This window comes from Panicum hallii, chromosome 9, assembly GCF_002211085.1.
Source record: "Panicum hallii strain FIL2 chromosome 9, PHallii_v3.1, whole genome shotgun sequence".
Lineage (NCBI taxonomy): Eukaryota > Viridiplantae > Streptophyta > Magnoliopsida > Poales > Poaceae > Panicum > Panicum hallii.
Genome location: NC_038050.1, coordinates 39,732,868 through 39,754,342, shown reverse-complemented (window position 1 = coordinate 39,754,342; position 21,475 = coordinate 39,732,868).

Genomic DNA, 21,475 nt, shown 5'->3' with positions numbered 1-21,475 from the left:
GCGCGCAGGCGCGCGTGTGCGGAGGTGCTGCAGCGCGGCGGCTCAGGGCGGACCCCGCACGGGGGGTAGCGAGGCCGCGCGCAGAGGTGGTCTGGCGTGGGCGGCCGTGGAGGGCAAGCCCTGGTGCGGGCAGGTCTCGGTCCTCGTGGAGGCGGAACAGCGGTTATGGCACGGCGAGCTGGAAGGAGAAGCGGCGAAGCGAAGATGGCGGCCAGGCATCACGAGCTCGGAGGAGCCACGGTGCAGACAGACACGGCGAACTTCCTTCACCCATGCGGAGGTTGGGGCAAGAGCAACGCGGCGCGGGTTCGACGCGCAGCGCAAGACCGGCGGCGGTGGTAGGCCGGCCCTGATGGCGTCACAGCAGGAGGGGAGGACGGCGGAGTTACAGGACCTGGAGGTCTGGGCGGAATTGAACTGGCGCGTCCGCGGGTGCGAGCGGAAGTGTTTTGCCCGTGGCCGGCTCGGCTTGATTCCGCAAGCGTGTGCGCATGCAGGGCAACAGGCCACGCGCGAGCAGGTTGAGGGCCAGGGGTGCGGGAGCAGAACAGGAATAGCGCGCAAGAGATGCAACCAGGCGCGGCGGTCCTGCAGGAGGCTACGCGGGTGTGCCGGCCGTGTTTCAGCAGCACACGTGCGTGAGCAGAGGAGGCTCAGCTCGTGAGCAGGAGGACCTTGAGGTTCGCGGAGGAGTTGGCATAGTGACCCAATCCGGCTCTATCGTCTCGTCCCAGGGGTCCATGACGTCCAGCAGTTCCTACCCCTCGTTGATCGCTCAACCGACCACCATCACCACGGGTCACCGTGGAGACTACCTCTTCGGCCATTCTTCGCCCACTACAATCCTCTGGCAAGCTTCTTCATCACCCACGGAACCTCGTCACCGTCGAGCTCTTCTTATCGCTCATCCTGTTCACCGCGGGAATTCACTTTCTGCCCGTTCTCCTCCACAACCAAGGCTATCCCAAGGTTTGCCCTGACCCACCGAATCCTCCTAACGCCAGCGACCCCTTTGCCGGAACACCGTCGTCTTCTTCCTGTCCTCTGTTTTCCCCTACTAGGGACTTAATTGCTTCGATTTAGAAAGTTCTGGGGTGTTCTCTGTAAATTTTTTTTCCAGAGCCTTCTTTATTTCAAATCAGTGAACTTCTACATTCCATAGAAATTTGTAAGAAATTCATAAAAGTACAAAACCAGTTTTGTTTGCCTTAGATCAAAATCTACAAGTTTTATGTTGTGATCTTGAGCTGAAAGTCTTTGATTTGTGGTCTAGGTTAAATATTAGGAAATGAATGCTTTATTTGTACCTTATGTGATATGCATGTGTTGTAGCTGAAAGGTAAATCATAGGATGTATGTCTCAAGTGGAGATGTGTGATATTTAGTTAATCCTTTCACACGAGTGCATATATCCCTGCCATCAAGACATTGTTCTCGTCTTGATTGCAGTCTCCTTAAGGCCCTTTTTGTATAAGGATCCCTATTAGTTCGTGTGTATCTGCTGCTTAGCTAATACATCTCTGCAACTATGCTTCAGCATCGGCTATCAGCTCAGCCGCTAAGCATCCGTTTCCTTTGAATCTATGATGTTTCATTGTAACGGCTGTGAGCCGATGCAATTCATATGCTTCTACTATCGGCTGGTTAGCCGATACGGTTGTTACCTTTATAATATCAGCTACTGCCGATACAATTCCTTTGTTCTGTCCTACATCGGCTGCACATAGTCGATGTATCGGAGATGCACACACAATCTTAGGATTCTTGCTATCGGCCGATCCAAGCCGATTCTAGTTGTTTTCCTTATCGGTCAAATATGGCCAATCAATCCTTAATTTTTCCATCCTTATCCACACACTTCTATCAGCCGATTTATCGGCTGAGAGATCGGCTATATATCTATTGGTCACATACCCTCAATCACACTCCAATCGACTACACAAGCCAAAGTACACAACCCTAGATCAGTAAGCTAACACAGTAGACACGCCTCTGTTAGGCACGACCAAAGCACATGAATTGGCTCAACCTGATGCATCCTCATCGGTTAAGGCCAAGACCAATGCACCAACCAATTAATAGACCAGAAACATGCTGATAATTCAACCAGCAAGATCCTTCCTTGTTCTATCCTTGAAACACTGTACCTTTAATATTCCTACCTCTATTAGTCGTTTTAACCTTAGATGAAACCAAATCGGTTAATCTCTTCTGCTCATATACAAAAAACTACTTATGCCGATTTCTTTTCCAAACAGAAATCAGCAGATTTCCTAATACTGTGTAGATAGCTCATCCTTTACAAATTTTATCAACTGAACCCCTGTTGTTCCCAATCGACTCTGTTGTAGTTTTCAACAAATAGCCCATTTTAATTAGTTGACCACCTGAAGCTCTATCTAAGTTTAGTTTCAGATCTTGTTGGATGTTATATGAGTAATATGTTAAATGAGTGTTGGATTGCAACTTTATTGTGAAGTAAGATAGTTTTATGTGCACACTTTGAATGTAATGTTGCATTGCATGTAGATACGACTACTTCCAAGTGAACATCACCAAGGGATATTTCTGAAGACCAAGTGAACATCACCAAGGGATATTTCTGAAGACCAAGTGAACATCACCAAGGGATTATTTGAAGCCCCGAAATCAAGTTCAGAAGATAATAATACTAACATCTCTAACTCCAGCCCCACCAGCAAAGGCAAGCCCCGGTGCATAACCCAGTAATTAAATTACTACATTATGCAATCTTATACTTATATATTATATCTTGCATTAAGTCTAGGAGTTAAAATGGAACCCTAGATGCATTGATACTAGGAACCAATGTATTGAACCTGAGTCCATATCGGCTAGATGCTCTGCTAAATAGGACCGGTAAAAGTCGGGTAATTTCCTGTCACTCGCGCGATATAGGAGTTGCTTGTTTACAATTCTGCAACCACTATAAGGATGATGGTCAGGGTCATGTACTGTATCATGACCGGGAGGTTTACCCTGTCTGTTTTGTTAAAAGTGGTTAAGGTCGCAGTTTGTGGTAGTGGTGGCTAAGCGTTTGAAAGTACTAGCCACATGCCGCGAAATATGGTAAGCGGTAAGCCTAGTACCTGATTGGCCCGGCAAATGGACATGTCTCCACCACTCGATCTTTATTTTATGTTCACACGCACCGACGTGTGGGAGTACGTTCTGCAAGGCAGACAGGAATACGGGATCATGTAGTCGCGCTACAGACATATGTCCTGCACAATTGGTGTGCGTACGGTCCTCCAGTCACTTGTGGTGGCCCTGATCCATAACCAGAAATATGAGGGAAACTGTTGCTTTGGAATGATCTTTGGATGTTCCAAGCGTGTGTGTTAGATTTACCTTGCAAGGTTGAAATTCGATTCAGGAATCGTCCATTTCTCGTGGAGATTGAGACTGCTTATTCCTTCTGCCACATAGAGTATGAAGTGTAACTATTGATGGAATAATCTTGATGGATGATAATCTCTACCTTGGTTGTCTTAATTAGGTACTTACCTAGAATGGTTAATGAGACTAGAATCTGAAAACTAAAACATGAAAGTAGATCATACTCTTTGTTTCTTTTCAGTTGAAAATTAAATCCAGAACCATTTCAAGCCTTCATAAGTCTAGTTACATGGCTAAGTATACCATAAAACAGGTAAGCCTTGCTGAGTATTAGTATACTCAGCCTTGCTAGTTATATGTTTTTCAGGTAATGTCTTTGAAGACCTTACTCTTCCCCTGTCTTGGCCCTGTGCTCTTCCAGATGGTTGGTCCGTGGAATGGGATCCGTCCTCGGCCAACACTGATGATACCGAGTGATGTCGTGCCCGGGCTTAGCATGACATCCGTCTTGACGACATGTTGTAAATCATCGCGTTTGTTTTCTGCTGCCAAGAACCTTAACTTTAACAGTTTGTAATAATTTTTCTAAGTTTGGAACTTCGTACTACTTTTGGAAACTCTTGTAATGTAATTCCCTATGATGTAAAATATGATGGTGACTGTAGCTCTGGACTCACCTTCGTGTGAGGTAACCTTATTTGATCCTGTATCGGTGGTTTATCGGGACGTTACCCGACAAGCCAAGGGATTACACCGTTTGAAGTACGTTGGAGTCCTTGAGAGTGGACTTGCGTACTTGAGCCGGTGTAATTCAGGTTGGTTCTGCCACAGAAAGGGAAGCCGAGGAGGAGGCGAGAAGGAACAACTCCCCCGGACCATCTGTGGAGTTGACCGAAACGCTGCCTTCGGTCCCGCAGGGCCGTCGGGTTGTGCGCAAACGGAAAACACATGTAGTCGAATCCTCCAGGTATGAAGTTGCTGCCTTGTTGAATTGTCACATATTGGTATTGTTGTGAGCTAACACTGTCTTTTTGCAGTCCGTCTGCTTCTCCTCCCGACCCCAAGCGCCAAGAGGTGGGAACAGACCCAACGACTACTTCGCCAAGAATGGTTACCATTGCCGTGGCGGGCTCCGCGCCACCAGCTGGTGTGACCCTGCCGCCAGCAACGAGTACCGTGGTTGAGACACCATGGGCTCTAAGAGTAAAGAAAGCTGTCATGAAGAAGTCTTCGCTGTAAGTATAGATCTTTTCTTGCATAATGAACATTCTGTTCTGCTCGATTTGTGTAACAATATAATTGATTCTGCTTCATTAGGTCTGCAAGCGACATGAGGCACAAGCTAAAGCCTACCGTAGCTACCCCAGCCCCCGAGCCACCAACCCCAGAGGAGCCCGTGCCCAAGGAACCAGCTCCCGAGGCGGACACAGCACTACCCGACCTGCCACCCCTCGAGCCCCAGCAAGCCAAAGCCAGAGCTGGTGGTGAGGAATAAGTCGAGGCCCCTAATGCCGCTCCTGCAGATGGCACAGGTAAGTGTCTGACGGTCCACAGCTAGCTGCTTAGACCAAAGACATTATGTACGAACCGCATCTTCACTTGCAGGTGCCCAACAACCATCTTCTGAAGAAGCCGCAGGGACCTCAAGGAGCCCTGGAGATCTGCTGGTGACTGGACGTAGATACCAGAACGTCATACCACAGATATGGTGGATGATCCGATTCTGACGGACAACAACATCCGGTACTTCAAGAAGATCTACAAAGAGATGTACAACTTTACCCTGGTAAGGCGTGATTACTCTTCTGCCAGTATACATTGTAGAGTTGCTTGTCTTAATCTTCCCCCTTATGTAGGATGTGATTAAGCACTCACAAAAGAAGACTGAAAAATTGAAGGCAGTTGTGAGTGGCCACCAAGAGCTTGCTGCAAAAGAAAAACTCATATCCAAAGAGAAGACAAAGAACAATTATCTTCAGAGAGAGCTTGACAAGCTGAAGCTGGAGCAGACGCGAGAGATGTGGCTTCTAAAGAACAATCTGCGCAATCTTGAGAAGGCCAACTCCGAGCTCCAGGAACAACTTAAAGAACAGAAGAAGGCGCACCAAGGCAAGCCCTTTCTTCCCTCGAGTAATTTTACTTAACAATTTGTCTTGAATTCTAAAAATATCTTCACCGCAGAGCTTAGGAAAATCTTAACATATAAAGAAGAGCTGCTTACTAACATGAAGAATATGCTGTATCGCCGCACAGATGATGTCGAGAGGATGTAGAAGGTGATCGCTGACACCGAACAACAGTTTGCCAGCTGCCTTCAGCAGATCAAGACGCTAGGCGAAGAGAAGGAGCAGTGGCAAAAGGAGCTGGAGGACCTTAGGGGGCCGCCCAGAAGCTTGTGGACATGGTGGACCCACAAGAAGATGGTGAAGCAGGCGAGCGGCCCTTGCTAGAGCGACTTCTCGGAGCACCGCAGAAGGTCGTCAATTTCCTCACTGAAGCCCCGGTCGCATGTGTTAGCCACGCTCTTTTCTTTGTAAAATCCTTTTGGCCTGAGGCTCGACTGGAGGCATTTGCGTAGGGTGTGGCTGCAGAGTGTTCTGAAGAACAATTCAACGAGTACCTCCAAGAATCCCAACCTGTAGCGGAACAGATAGTAAAAAGTGTACTACAGGATTAAGATGTAAAAACAAGTACTCGTTTCCTTGTATATATATTTTTATTTGTTGTCTCCATTTGTATGTGCCTTAACTGGATTGTCATCCAAGTTTAAAGGCTAAGTAGTAGACACTGCCCCGGGTGCAGCGACCCTGGAAGTAGTCGTAGTAGCTCCGCGTAGGAAGCCATCCAACAAGTTAGACATAACCCGATTGAGCAGGTCTAACCAGTTAGGAAAGAACGCGAGCATCATCGTGAGACTGCCGTGCTTATGGCAAGAAAAATGAAACTACCCCGAGTGCGACGACTCTGGGCGTAGTCAAAATTGCTCCTCATGTGAGCCCATCCAACAAGTTAGGTATAAACCAATCGAACGGATCGAACTTGTTGGGAAAAATGCGATCATCATCTCAAACGACCATCAAAGGTCATGGCGAAAGTCGATTCATATAAAGCATGAACATGGCCATGGCCTCCATCAAAACTTATGACAAGAAGTCAATAAAACATGAATGTGGTTGTAGCCTCTATCAAAACTCATGACAAGAAGTCGATAAAACATGAACGTGGTCGTAGCCTCCGTTTGTTAACAGAAAAATTTACATTTCGAATTTTGTGACATGTAGCCTCCAAATTGATTCGGAAGAAAAAGGCCGCCTGGGCACCCGGAGATCAGCTGTCCCCGCACGTATCCTCAAGGGTAGAACTTGCGCAGATTCTAAACCTTCCAAGAATTCGGGACATCTTGGCCCTCGGGGTATTGTAGTCGATATGACCCCAGTCTTGTAACCTGCTTGATGATGAAAGGCCCTTCCCACCACGAGTTGAGCTCGCCTATGCTAAATGACCGTTCCCTCACGTTGCGATCGTGATATCGCTGAATCCCCTGCAGGTATCGTGCTGACTGAACAAGAGCAGTGCAGCGAGCCTCTTCAACAGAATCAAGCTCTAACTGCCTTGCTTCGTACCTTCATTGTACATTTCAACCCTTGGGGATTTCCATATGATGTCGGCCAATAAGATAGCTTCGAAGCCGTAGACAAGGAAGAACGGTGTTTGTCCTGTGGCTTTGGACCGTTGAGTCCTGAGCCCCCATATAACATGTGGTAACTCGTGTATCCAATTTCCTCCTTTCTTGCTGTTTTCATCATAAAGTCTCTTCTTCAGGCCATCAATTATCATGTCGTTCGCCCTCTCGACTTGACCATTGGCCCTTGGGTGTCCAACAGAGCATACTTGACTTTGATGCACGCATTTTCACAGAACTCCTAAAACTGGTTGGCTGTGAAATTTGAACCCAAGTCTGTGATGATTGTATTCAGGAAGCCTAAGCGGTGCAAGATATCGGAGATGAAATCAACAACTCGATCTGGTGTGAGCTTGGCTATCCGCTTGTACTCGATCCACTTGGTAAACTTGTTGATAGCCACCAATACATGGGTGAAACCGCCTGGTGCCATTGTGAAGGGCCCAATTATGGCAGAACCGCCTGAATTATCCCGGCTCAAGTGCGATAATGATCGCTATGCAACTGGTACTAACTCAACGCACTTCAAACGGAACAATCCATTGGTCTGTCGAGTCTCTGCCCGATACAACCACGATTCAACAGGATCGAAGCAGGTTTACCTCGCACGAAGGCGAGTTTACAATCACAGAATAGCTCATTAACTTTTAATTTACAGATATTCAAACATTATTACAAACCAGGTTCAAACTTAAGTAAACTTATACAAACCATGTTTAAACTGGCAAGCCGAACAGCTTGTCCAAACTCACAGCGGAAAGGAAAGATTACGCGACTACACACGTCGCGAAAGTGGACACCACGCTCAGCCCAAGGCCTGGTGTCACTCAGGACGGTCGCTGCCAGCCGGGGATGGATCCCACTCCACGGACCAGCCATATGGAACAGAAGTTGGCCATGCAGGGTTGTCCATGGGATTCTCGAAGGTTATACCTGAAACAGATACTAGCAAGGTTTAGCATTCTAATACTCAGCAAGGCTTACCCGGGTTTGGGGTATACTTTAGCCCGTAACTAGACTCATGAAGGCATTGCAAGGGTTCTGGGTTTATTTTCAGCTGAAAAGCAACAAAGAGTATAACCTACTTTCAAGTTTTAGCTTTCAGATTCTAGTTTGATTAGCCATTCTAGGTAAGCACCTATACTAAGCAAGCAAGATAGAGATTATCATCCATCAAGATTATTCCATCAACAATTACACTTCTTACTCTATGTGGCAGAAGGAATAAGCAGTCTCAATCTTCGTGAGAAGCGGACGATTCTGAATTGAATTCAACCTTGCAAGGTAAACCTAACTCACACGCTTGGAACATCCAAAGATCGTTCCGAAGCAACCGTTTCCCTCATATTCCGGGTTATGGATCAGGGCCACCACAAGCGACTGCAGGACCGTACGCACACCAATTGTGCAGGACATACGTCTATAGTGCGACTACATGATCCATATTCCTGTCTGCCTTGCAGAACGTACTCCCACACGTCGGTGCGTGTAAATATAAAATAAAAGTCGAGTGGTGGAGACGTGTCCATTTGCCGGGCCATTCGGGTACTAGGCTTACCGCTTACCATATTTCGCGGCATGTGGCTAGTACTTTCAAACGCTTAGGCACCACTACCACATGCTGCGACCTTATCAACTTTATTCAAAACAGACAGGGTAAAACTCCAGGTCATGGCATCGCACATGGCCCTGCCCATTATCCTTATAGTGATTGCAGAATTGTAAACATCCAACTCCTATATCGCGCGAGTGACAGGAAATCACTCAACTTTTACCGATCCTATTTAGCAGAGCATCTATGCGATAAGGACTCGGGTACAATACATTGGATTCCTAAGATTTTATGCAACTAGGGTTTCATTTCAACTCCTAGACGTAATGCAAGAAATATAATATATAAGTGAAATTGTAATAAAATGAAATACTGGGATATGCATCGGGGCTTGCCTTCTTGAGTGGGGTTGGGGGCAGGAGTGTCAGAGGCTTCCGAACTTTGGTTCGGGGCTTCAGTTAGTTCCTCGACGACTTGTGTTGAGTCCTCAGAAAATCCTTGGTCCTGTCCTAAGACCAACTCGTAGTCTCCGTCGTCGAGCGTCGTTGATTCTATATGACATGCAACAATTTAAGTAAAATGAGATTTGAATTTAAGATCTTACATCACAACAGGGTTGCAATCCAACAGAGTCAACACACATGAGTTCATTAAATAAAAGGGGTTTAGGCTTGAATTACCATTCATAATTGAGTCATGATTATAGTACTGAATTTATTGCAGACAGGAACTAGAACATTTGAATCTGAATTTAAATTCCAAGTTTAAAATTCAAAACTTAAGTAAATAGGATCATAAAGTTTTGGAAATTTAATTATACACTATTCATCAACACATTAGAGTATGACAAAAAGATCTTAACCAATTAGGTTTAAAGAACATGCTTAGCTAACTTTAAAACATTTCAAATTTGAATTACCTAAATTCAAAAGAAGTTAAGCTACAAAATATTGCTAGGTTTGAAATTTTAACACAAGGTTACACACAGCTTATAGAAGTTACATGCTAAAAATTATAAGAAACAAAGCTAAAATGTAGAAGTTATGTATAAAATACCCTTTAACCTTAGATTTAAAATAGATGCAAAATTATTTAGTTTCAAACTAAACTTCATTAACAAAAGCTGTAGGGTTTGAAATCTAGTTTCCAACAAAATTAGTTTTGCAAATTTTGGATTTTTCTGTTGTTTTCTATGAATTTTGCAAGGTAGCAACCTAGCCACATAAAATAATAGAACTACTAGAGGGGGGTCTCGGTCTTTTTGCGCTCGGGTCCCTGGAAAAGGCTTTCTTCTCGCAGATGTGCCCCTGCTCGGCCTTGACAACAGTCGGCCGCTCGGTCCCAGCGTGTTCTCGCCGGCGGGAAGGAGCCGGTCGGGCAGGGCCTACGGGACCTAGAGAATGCTGTGGAGGTGAACGTGCACGACGGGCAACAGTGGAACGGGGCTAACGATGGAGAGGTGCGGCGGCCGTGGCGGCGCGTCGCCGTTCCCAGCGAAGGGCCGGCGAACAGGAGAAGCTGACGCGCGCACGAGCATCAGGAGGCGTTGGGGATGCGGTTTCCATACTTGGATTGGCCGAGGAGGTGGCGGAGGGGTACTGGCGACGGCGCGGTGAAGCTCAGGTGGCTCCGGTGAGGGGCGGCTCGGGGTGGGGGTGATTCCGGCGATGGGGTGCTGGAAGTTGGGCCGGATCAAGCTGGGGGGCTAGGGGAGGAGGTGAGGAAGCAAAAGGCTAAGGGGATTTGGTCGGGATGGGGTGATTGCGGTGGATGCCGGCGAGGAGTGCGGACGGACTCCGGTGGCTTTGTGGCAGTACATTACTTCAAGGAAGGAAGGAAGAGGAGAATTGGCCACAAGTTTGGACGCAAGACGGTGAGCGGCGCCGGTGACCCCCTCGGTCTCGTGGCGGACGCTCGGCTCCGGTGGCCCTACGTGGCAAAGGGAAGGGAAGATAGCAAGGGTAGCACGGGCGGTGGGGAAAGAGGTGGAGCGATGCGTGGAGGGAGGCGCAGAGCTGTAGGGCGGCGCTCAATGCTGGGCGGGGGCGGCGGCGTGCAGCAGAGGAGAAACAGAGAGGAGATCGGGATTGGGGAAGACGAAGGGGACCCGGTTGTAAAAAGCAGAAAGTTCAGGGGTCCCACTGTAAAGCTTGGATAACTTTCACATTAATGCTCAAATGGAGATGGATCCAAAAGCAAAAGTGTGTAGTTTTTCAAAATGCACAACTTTGCTTTAAGGTTCATCCACAGAAGAGCAACAGTTTTGAAAATAATATGAAACTTAGCTAAATTTTCAAACTTTATGTAAATCCTATAGATAAAACTACACTACACATACATCCAAAAGGTAGTTTCACCTACTTTTGCGATTTAAACACAAGTTTTGAACTTTTGCAAAATAACCCTCATACATTTGAATTCTACCCCCTATATTCAGCCACTTAGCACAAAGGACCCTGATTTTAATATAATTATATAAACTATCACTTCTCCTTATCATTAAAATTTTTAAACATACTTTGGCTACACTTTGTACATAACAACACACTAAAGATCTAGGGTGTGACCATGCTATTTACCTGAATGTCACACCAATCATATCAAGGCTCTAGTAAGCAAACGGCCAGGATGGCGGTATGGTGATGAGACTGTGAGCTGGGGCATGAGATTGCTTGCCAAAGAATTGGCAGTTTTGGCATCTCCGCACAAGGTCCTCAGCATCGGATACTGCGGTGGGCCACCAGAAACCAGCTCTGTATGCTTTCCCCACTAGCATTCTTGAAGTTGCATGGTTGCTGCAAACGCCCTCATGTATCTCCTGCAGTATGTCGTAGCCATCTTCTTTCGTGACGCACTTTATGAGCACACCTGATCGTGCGCCACGTCGGTAAAGCTTACTGTCAACTAGGATGAACCCCTTACTTCTACGCATGACACGAGCTGCCTCTGCGCTTCTTGCGTCCATCCCCGCTGGCAGTCTTTGATCCCGGATGAAGTCGATATAAGCCTCTCTCCAGTCTTCTCCAAGCGTCATAACCTCCCGATCAGGCCGATGAAGGCTAGCATCAGTGGTTACGTGAGGTGAGGACTTGATGGATGGCTGTTTCAGCTCCTGAATGAAGACTCCTGCTGGGACCTGTGCGCGGGTGGATCCTAGCTTGGATAGTATATCTGTGCCAACATTATGCTCCCGTACCACATGATGAACCTCCAGGCCAGAAAACTTATTTTCCAGCTTGCGCACTTCTTGTACATAGGCATCCATCGTCTCCTTGTTGCAGTCCCACACTTCGTTGACTTGCTGAACGATAAGAAGTGAATCGCCATACACAAGTAGTCACTTGATGCCTAGTGATATCACCAAACGTAGCCCGTGAAGCAATGCTTCATACTCGGCTTCATTATTCGATACCTCCCAAAGGATCTGGAGGACATACTTTAGTTGTTTGCCTCTTGGAGAAATAAATAGGACCCTAGCACCGCCGCCATCAAGCTTGAGAGATCCATCGAAGTACATGGTCCAATGTTCTGGCTTGTCGACTGGAGTTGGAATTTGATTCTCTCTCCACTCAGCCATAAAATCGACTAGAGATTGAGAATTGATTGCAGTGCGTGGCTTGAAGTCGATTGACAAAGCCCCCAGCTCCACTGCCCACTTTGATATACGCCTCGTGGCATCTTGATTGTGAAAAATATCTGCCAACAGAAAATCCATAATCACAGTGATCTTGTACTCGTCGAAATAATGGCGCAACTTTTTTGATCTAATCAGAATTGTATATAAGAGTTTCTGAACTGCCGGGTATCTTACCTTGGATTTGGAGAGTACTTCGCTGACGAAGTACATAGGCCTCTGCACTCCAAACGTATGGCCCTCCTCACTGCGCTCAACTACAATAGCACTGCTGACAACATGAGTTATCGCTGCAATGTAGAGTAGTAGATCTTCTCCCGGCAACGGTGCTGTAAGGACCGGAGGAGACTGAAGGTGATGTTTCAGGTTTTGCTAGCTCTCTCGGCCTCCTCCGTCCACTGGAACTTGTCTTGGCGCTTTAGGAGCTTGAAGAAGGGTAGTCCTCTCTCCCCAAGCCGGGAGATGAACCTGTTCAGGGCTGCCATACAACCTGTTAGCTTCTGCGCATCTTTGATTGTGGCCGGAGCCCCCATATCATTGATGGCTATAATCTTCACAGGATTGGCTTCAATTCCCTAGTTGCTGATGATGCACCCGAGCAATTTCCCTGATGGTACTCCGAAAATGCATTTAGTTGGGTTGAGCTTCCACCGAAACCTGCGTAGGCTGCTGAACGTCTCTTCCAAGTCTGCAATCAGGCCGTCAGGATTCCTGGTCTTGATGACCACGTCATCCACGTAGCCTTCAACATTCTGATGCAGCTGTTCAGCAAAGCACATCTGAATCGCACGCTGATAGGTGGCTCCTGCATTTTTCAACCCGAAAGACATAGTTTTGTAAGCGTATGTCCCAAACGGGGTGATGAACACGGTTTTGATTTGATCTTCCTCTTTGAGTGCAATCTGGTGATATCCTATATAACAATCAAGGAAGCAGAGGAGAACACAACCCGCCGTCGAGACGACGACTTGATCAATGCGCGGTAGCCCGAAGTGATCCTTTGGGCAATACTTGTTGAGATTGGTGTAATCGACGCACATTCTCCATTCATTATTCTTTTTCTTTACAAGGATGGGATTAGCTACCCACTCTAGATGAATTACTTCTTGAATGAAGCCAGTCACGAGGAGTTTAGCTATTTCCCGTTTAATTGCCTCACGCTTGTTGTGAGCAAATCTTCGAAGGTGTTGCTTTTTGGGCACAGCCTGTGGGTGTACATTCAAACTATGCTCGATCAGTTCCTTGGGCACCCCTTGCATGTCCACTGGTTTCCACGTGAATATGTCTCGGCTAGCTGAAAGGAAACTGACAAGCGCGAGTTTCTATTTCTCATCTAAGCCTGCGTCGATGACGGCGGTCTTGGATGAGTCACCCTCCTGGAGCTGGATCGACTTGAGAGCCACGTCACCTGTTGACTGGATGCTCGACTTGCTGACCTTTCTCGAAGGGATTTCCAGCCCGACTTGGGAGAGCTGCTGCGCGGCCGCAAGTACTTCCCCTGAAGCATCTGGCACACGCGTAGTCGAAGCATACTGGACAGCCTCCTGATTGCAATCATATGACTTCTTCAAGTCGCCTCGGAGAGTGAGTACCCCACTTTGTCCTGGCATCTTGAGAAGCAGATAAACATAATGTGGCACTGCCATAAATTTAGCAAGTGCCGGACGGCCCAGTATGGCATGATAAGAAGATTCGAAGTTAGCAACTTCGAATTTAATGAACTCGGTGCGGTAGTTCTCCCTCGTGCCGAAGGTGACTGGAAGAACCACCATGCCAAGTGGGTGCACCGTATTACCTGGGACAATGCCATAGAAAGGAGACTTGCTCGGAACCAGCATGTCCGTAAAATCCAGACCCATCTTTCTCAAAGTGCTGGCGAAGATGAGGTTGAGACCACTCTCGCCGTCAATGAGCACCTTGGTGAGCCTGACTTCTACCACCACCGGATCCAAGACCAGTGGAAACTTGCCGGGCTCCGAGAAGCTTGTCCACTGATCATTACGGGAGAACAAGATGGGAACCTCTGACCAACAGAGTGGTTGCGGTGCCGCCGGCTCAACGGACATGATCTACCGAAGAAGCAGTTTTTGTTCCCGCCTGGAACCGAAGTCTCCATCTCCCCCGAAGATGACGTTGACGGTCTTTGAAGCATCCTGGAACTTCGCGTTGTGCACTTGGTCCCCTTGGTCGTCGTCTTTGGGTTCTTTGTCCACTGGCTTCTTGTTCTTCTTGCCGCCACCAGGATTGCTGAATGTCCTCTGGAGATGGTAGCAATCAATTGCCGCATGATTGGCACATGGATGCTATGGGCATTTCTTCTGCAGGAGCTTCTCTAACTCTTCCTGCGTCGTTGACTTCTTGCCTTGCGAGGGATGATCCACAGTCGTGATGAGATCATCTGGCTTACGTTTTTGGGATGGACCTGAATAGTCCCGCTTGTCAGACCCGGGGCTACCGGGCTGGGCATGTAGCGTAGTCTACGGAGGTTTAAGAGATTAAGTTCGTCTTATCTCTTATTCATCTTGTTTATCTCTTATTTATTCCGTTTAAATAGGAGATAGAGCTAATCAACTCGGAGAGGATCTACTCGAGATCAGTTCTGGTGTGATCCCTCGGCAAAGGTTGGTTAGCATCTTTGTAACCCTGGCCTCTCGGATATATAAGGGAGGTCAGGGACCCCCCTCAAAACAGAAGATCATTAGGTCATTCTACACCCAAGAGAATACAAACCATCATACAGGACGTAGGGTGTTACGCTCCGTGCGGCCCGAACCTGTCTAAGGTCTTGTGTTCTTTGCACCTTCGAGCTCCTGATCTCGGCGTTCCCTCACCCAAAACTTACCACCTTGGGTATATCCCTCGGTGGGCAGCCGGTTAAACACCGACAGCTGGCGCGCCAGGTAGGGGAGCGCGTCGAAGATCCGCCGGCGAGCTCGATGGCAACTTTCAGTTTCATCAGGTCAGTACCCTCTCAGGGTACGATGTTTGTTTTTGGCTCGTGGGTTTGCGTCGCAGACGGTGCGGGCAACTTTCGGCGATTCCTCGTCGACATGACGCCGAAAACCGTCGCTGCGGATCCTCGCAGCGGCCTCGACAAGTTCGTCGACGAGCTCGACAACTTGCCGCTCCATGCTTCCGCGGCACAGGTCGAGATGGAATCTGTTCCAAGCTCGACTTCTTCTGATGCCGCGACAACTTCTCCTGGTTTGGACTCGTTTCAATTTAGGGGTTCGTTGAGTCGTACTCAACCCGGCTTGCGCGAATTGGCCACTGATCTTCAGGAGGCCAATGCGCTCGGATCTCTCTTCATGATAGAGAAGGATCGGGATCTGTTGCTCCAGGACGGAAACTCCAAAGTCACCGCGTGTCGGGGGGCTTAGGGTTGTTTTGGCCCCGGTGATTTGGCGCTCGCTTCCTCGCCAGAGGGATATATCGTGCATTGGAAGGGCATGAAGCTCTCCAATCTACTCGAGGCAGAGAGTCGACTCGTGGCTCACCTCGAGCCCTTGCCTTTTCAGGAAGGCAGGCCGTTGGCCACCGCAGCGGAGGGGACGACTGAACTAGTCGACGAAGGTTCTCATGAGCTTTCTTCCCGCCAGGTGCTGATGGCCGCAGAAGGCGAGGACGGTGGGGATTTTCTCATCGACAATTTTGAAGTGATCTCCGAGGATGAGATCACGGCCAATGTTGGTGACGAGAACGACGCCGATCGTGAAGCGCGGAGGGCTAGAAACAGGGCCCGCACAATCCGGCGGAGGAGGGCCAACGAGCGTAGGCGATCTATGCATCGCGAGCTTGATCCTGAGTTCGCCGCCGTCAGCGAACAGGGGTTTCGGACTCCGGTGGCCAACATCGCCAGGGTTACGGCCATCCTCGAGCGCAGCCATGACCCGGAGGTACGTCAAGCACTCTTGTACGCGCAGAGGGCTTGGATCCAGTTGGATCAACACAACCCGGCGCCTACCATCAGGGAGGAGCGCGTGGGCGAGAGTCGAAGTCAGACCCACAGCCGAACGGCTGGTGGCCGTCCTCAACGTCAACCCAGTAACGACAACGCTTGCGCGAGCCAGACCCCTGGCGGGAGGCAGCAGCCACCGCAAGGGGGTCAGCCACGACAAGCCCATCATCGACCCCCTCTGGAGGATCTGCGCCAACACATCAATGAAGGCCGCGACGCGCGCACCATAATTTCTTCCAGGCGCAAGACCCGTGAAGAAGTCGAGAATGAAGGTACTGACTGTAGCGATCGATTTCCTGCTTTTTTTGCTTGTTTCAGCAGCTACAAGTACCCGGAGGGCTTCAAGCCGATCGGCATCACCAAGTACGACGGCAAGCAGGCTCCCCAGCAGTGGCTTCGTTGCTACTCCACGGCCATTGACGTCGCGGGGGGCTCAAATATCACCAAAGTCGTTTACTTCCTGATGGCTTTGGACCCTGCGCCGCTCACTTGGCTGGAGAGCCTCGGCAGCAACACAATCAATTCCTGGGAACGACTTAAGAAGGTCTTCATCGATAATTTCCAGGGAGCAATTACCCGTGCAGGTACTCGACACGATCTTGCCCAGTGCAAGCAGGAACGTAACGAGCTTCTACGGTCCTACACGCGTCGCTTCTTCGACGTCCGCGCCACCATCGCGAACATCTCGGAGGAGGACATCATCGACTGCTTCTACAATGGCATCACCGACCCGAGCATATACAGAGATTTCGGGCGGAACAGGCCAAAGACTGTTGCGGGCCTTCGTGATATGATGCACGATTGGTCCGAGCAGGAGGAGAAGATGAGGGAGCGGTTTCCGCGGCGCCATGATAGCAATCTGCGGCGCCCGAACGACAACCGCAGCGACAAAAGCCAGCGGGACTTTTCCGGGCCACCCCGGAAACGAAAGCCAGATGATGTCATCGCGGCTATCGATCGTCCTTCGCGGGGCAAGAAGTCGACGACGCAGGAGGAATTCGAGAAACTCCTACAGAAGAAGTGCCCATGGCATCCGGGCGCCAGCCATGCCGCCATTGACTGCTACCACCTTCGGAGGACGTTCAGCAACACCGGTGGTGGAAAGAAGAATAAGAAGCCTGCTGACAAAGAACCCGAGGATGACGATCACGATGACCAGGGGCGTAATCCGAAGTTTCAGGATGCCTCGAAGGTCGTCAACGTTATCTTCGGCGGTGATGAGGATTTCGGTTCCAGGAGGGACCAGAAGCTGCTTCTTCGGGAGATCTTGTCCGTTGAGCCGGCGGTACCACGGCCTCTCCGTTGGTCGGAGGTCCCCATCTCGTTCTCTCGCGACGATCAGTGGACGAGCTTCTCGGAGCCCGGTAAGTTCCCATTGGTCCTGGATCCTGTGGTGGCAGAGGTCAAGCTTACCAAGGTCCTCATCGATGGCGGAAGCGGGCTCAATCTCATCTTCGTCAGTACTTTGAAGAAGATGGGCCTGGATTTCAAGGATATGCCGGTGCCCAGCAAGTCTCCCTTTTACGGGATCGTCCCAGGTAATGCGGCGCATCCGCTTGGCACGGTGGTCCTCCCAGTCACCTTTGGCACGCGGGAGAACTATCGTACCGAGTTCATCAAGTTTGAGGTGGCTACTTTTGATTCCTCTTACCATGCAATATTGGGTCGTCCGGCACTAGCTATGTTCATGGCAGTGCCGCACTATGTTTATCTGCTTCTTAAGATGCCAGGACTCGGTGGAGTGCTCACCCTCCGTGGCGACTTGAAGAAGTCATACGACTGCAACCAGGAGGCGATCCAATATGCTTCGACTACTCGTGTGCCAGATGCTTCGGGAGAAGTACTCGCGGCCGCGCAGCAGCTTTCCCAGTCTGGGCTGGAAATTCCCTCCAAGAAGGCCAGCAAGTCGAGCATCCAGTCGACTGATGGCGTGGCCCTCAAGTCGATCCAGCTCCAGGAGGGAGATCCATCTAAGACCGCCGTCATTGGTGCGGGCTTAGGCGACAAATAGGAACTCGCGCTCGTCAGCTTTCTTCGGGCTAACCGAGACATATTCGCATGGAAACCTGCGGACATGCCAGGGGTGCCCAGGGAGTTGATCGAGCATGCTTTGAATGTAGACCCGAAGGCCATGCCCAAAAAGCAACGCCTCCGGAGGTTTGCTCACGACAAGCGTGAGGCCATTAAACGAGAGATCGCTAAACTCCTCGCGGCTGGATTCATTAAAGAAGTAATGCATCCAGAGTGGGTAGCGAATCCCGTGCTTGTAAAGAAAAAGAACAATGAATGGAGAATGTGTGTCGACTACACCGATCTCAACAAGCATTGCCCAAAAGATCATTTTGGGCTGCCGCGCATTGACCAAGTCGTCGATTCGACAGCTGGGTGTGTCCTTCTTTGTTTTCTTGATTGTTACTCAGGGTATCATCAGATTGCGCTCAAGGAGGAGGACCAAATCAAGACTACATTCATCACCCCATACGGGACTTATGCGTATAAAACAATGTCTTTTGGGTTGAAGAATGCAGGAGCAACATACCAACGCGCGATCCAGATGTGTTTCACGGATCAGCTGCACCGGAGTGTTGAGGCTTATGTGGATGATGTGGTCATCAAGACCAGGGATCCCGATAGCCTGATCGAAGATTTGGAAGAAACATTTAGTAGTCTACGCAGATATCGGTGGAAACTCAATCCCACCAAGTGCGTCTTCGGAGTACCTTCTGGGAAACTGCTTGGGTTCATCGTCAGCAACCGGGGCATCGAGGCCAACCCTGTCAAGATCACGGCCATCACTGATATGGAGGCTCCGGCCACAATCAAGGATGTACAGAAGCTGACAGGTTGTATGGCGGCCCTGAACAGGTTCATCTCCCGACTCGGGGAGAGAGGACTACCTTTCTTCAAGCTCCTAAAACGCCAAGACAAGTTTCAATGGACGGAGGAGGCCGAGCGAGCTCTACAAGACTTGAAAATTCACCTTCAGTCGCCTCCGATCCTTACCGCTCTGCTACCGGAAGAGGACCTACTACTCTACATTGCGGCAACAACCCATGTTGTCAGCAGCGCTATTGTAGTCGAGCGAGGCGAAGCAGGCCATGCGTTCGGAGTGCAGAGGCCCGTCTATTTTGTCAGCGAGGTCCTCTCCGAGTCAAAAGTATGGTACCCAGCTGTTCAAAAGCTCTTATATGCAATTTTGATCACATCAAGAAAGTTGCGCCATTACTTCGACGAGTACAAGATCACTGTGATTACGGACTTCCCGCTGGCGGATATTCTCCATAATCAAGATGCCACGAGACGCATATCTAAGTGGGCAGTGGAACTGGGGGTTTGTCAATCGACTTCAAGCCACGCACTACCATCAAGTCACAGGCTCTAGTCAACTTCATGGCTGAATGGAGGGAGAATCAAGTCCCAACCCCAGTGGACAAGCCAGAGCACTGGACCATGTATTTTGATGGGTCCCTCAAGCTCGACGGCGGAGGCGCTGGTGTCTTGCTCATCTCCCCACGAGGCGAACAATTGAAGTACGTCCTTCAGATCTTATGGAAGGTATCTAATAATGAAGCCGAGTACGAAGCCTTGCTTCACGGGCTTCGTTTGGCGATATCACTAGGGATCAAGCGATTACTTGTGTACAGCGATTCTCTTCTTGTCGTTCAGCAGGTCAATAAGGAGTGGGACTGCAACAAGGAAACGATGGATGCATACGTCCAGGAAGTGCGCAAGCTGGAAGGCAAGTTTTCTGGCTTGGAGGTTCACCATGTGCTACGGGAGCACAACGTTGGCGCGGATATCCTGTCCAAGTTAGGGTCAACGCGCGCTCAAGTCCTGCCGGGAGTCTTCGTCCAGGAGCTTGATCAGCCATCCATCAAGCCTTCTCCGCCAGTAACCATCGACTCGGGTTCCCAACAACCCGATCGAGAGGTTCTGATGCTGGGGGAGGACTGGCGAGCGGCTTTCATCGACTTCATTCAAGACCAACGGCTACCAGCGGGAATTGACGCTAAGAGTGCGGAAGCGGCGCGCGTCTTAAGGAGAAGCAAGGGCTTCGTCCTGGTCAACAGCAAGCTCTACAGGCGTGGCGCTCGGTCAGGAGTTCTTATGAAGTGCGTCACGAAGGAAGATGGGTACGACATACTACGAGAGATCCACGAAGGCGTCTGCGGCAACCATGCGGCGTCAAGAACGCTGGTTGGGAAAGCATACAAGGCCGGCTTCTGGTGGCCCACCGCAGTCACCGACGCGGAGGATCTCGTGCGCAGGTGTCAAAACTGCCAATTGTTCGGCAAACAGACCCATGTTCCTGCTCATAGCCTCATCACTATACCACCATCGTGGCCTTTTGCTTGTTGGAGTCTCGACATGATCGGGCCCTTCACGACGGCGCCAGGCAGCTTTACTCATGTTCTGGTGGCTATCGACAAGTTTACGAAGTGGATTGAGTACAAGCCAATCGCCAAACTCACGCCAGACCGGGTTGTCGACTTCATCTCAGAAATTTTGCACCGGTTCAGCTTCCCCAACACTATCATCACGGACTTGGGGTCAAATTTCACGGCCAACCATTTCTGGGAATTCTGCGAGAACGCTTGCATCGAAGTCAAATATGTCTCAGTTGTACACCCGCGGGCCAATGGACAAGTCGAACGGGCGAACGGCTTGATAATCAACGGTCTCAAGAAGCGACTATACGATGAAAACAGCAAGAAGGGAGGCAAATGGGTACACGAACTGCCGCATGTAGTCTGGGGGCTTCGGACTCAGCCGTCCAAAGCCACAGGCCAAACACCCTTCTTCCTCGTATATGGATCTGAAGCCATTTTACCAGCCGATATCATGTGAAAATCCCCAAGGGTTGAAATGTACAATGAAGGCGAGGCGGACGAAGCGAGGCAGTTAGAGCTCGATTCTGTGTAAGAAGCTCGTTGCACCGCCCTTGTCCAGTCAGCCAGGTACCTGCAGGGGATCCGCCGATACCATGATCGCAACGTCAAGAAGCGGTCATTCAGCGTCGGCGACCTGGTTTTACGTCGTATCCAGGACGAATCTGGCCTACACAAACTCAATTCAAGGTGGGAGGGCCCGTTCATCGTCAAGCAGGTCACACGGCCAGGGTCGTATCGAGTACAATGCCCCGAGGGCCAGGACATCCCAAATTCCTGGAACGTCCAACACCTGCGTAAGTTCTACCCATAAGCAAATACCTGGCGATATCCGAATTCCTCAGGGGCTTGGAGGATTTCCTTTCTTCGATGCATATTGGAGGCTATGAGCCACAATATT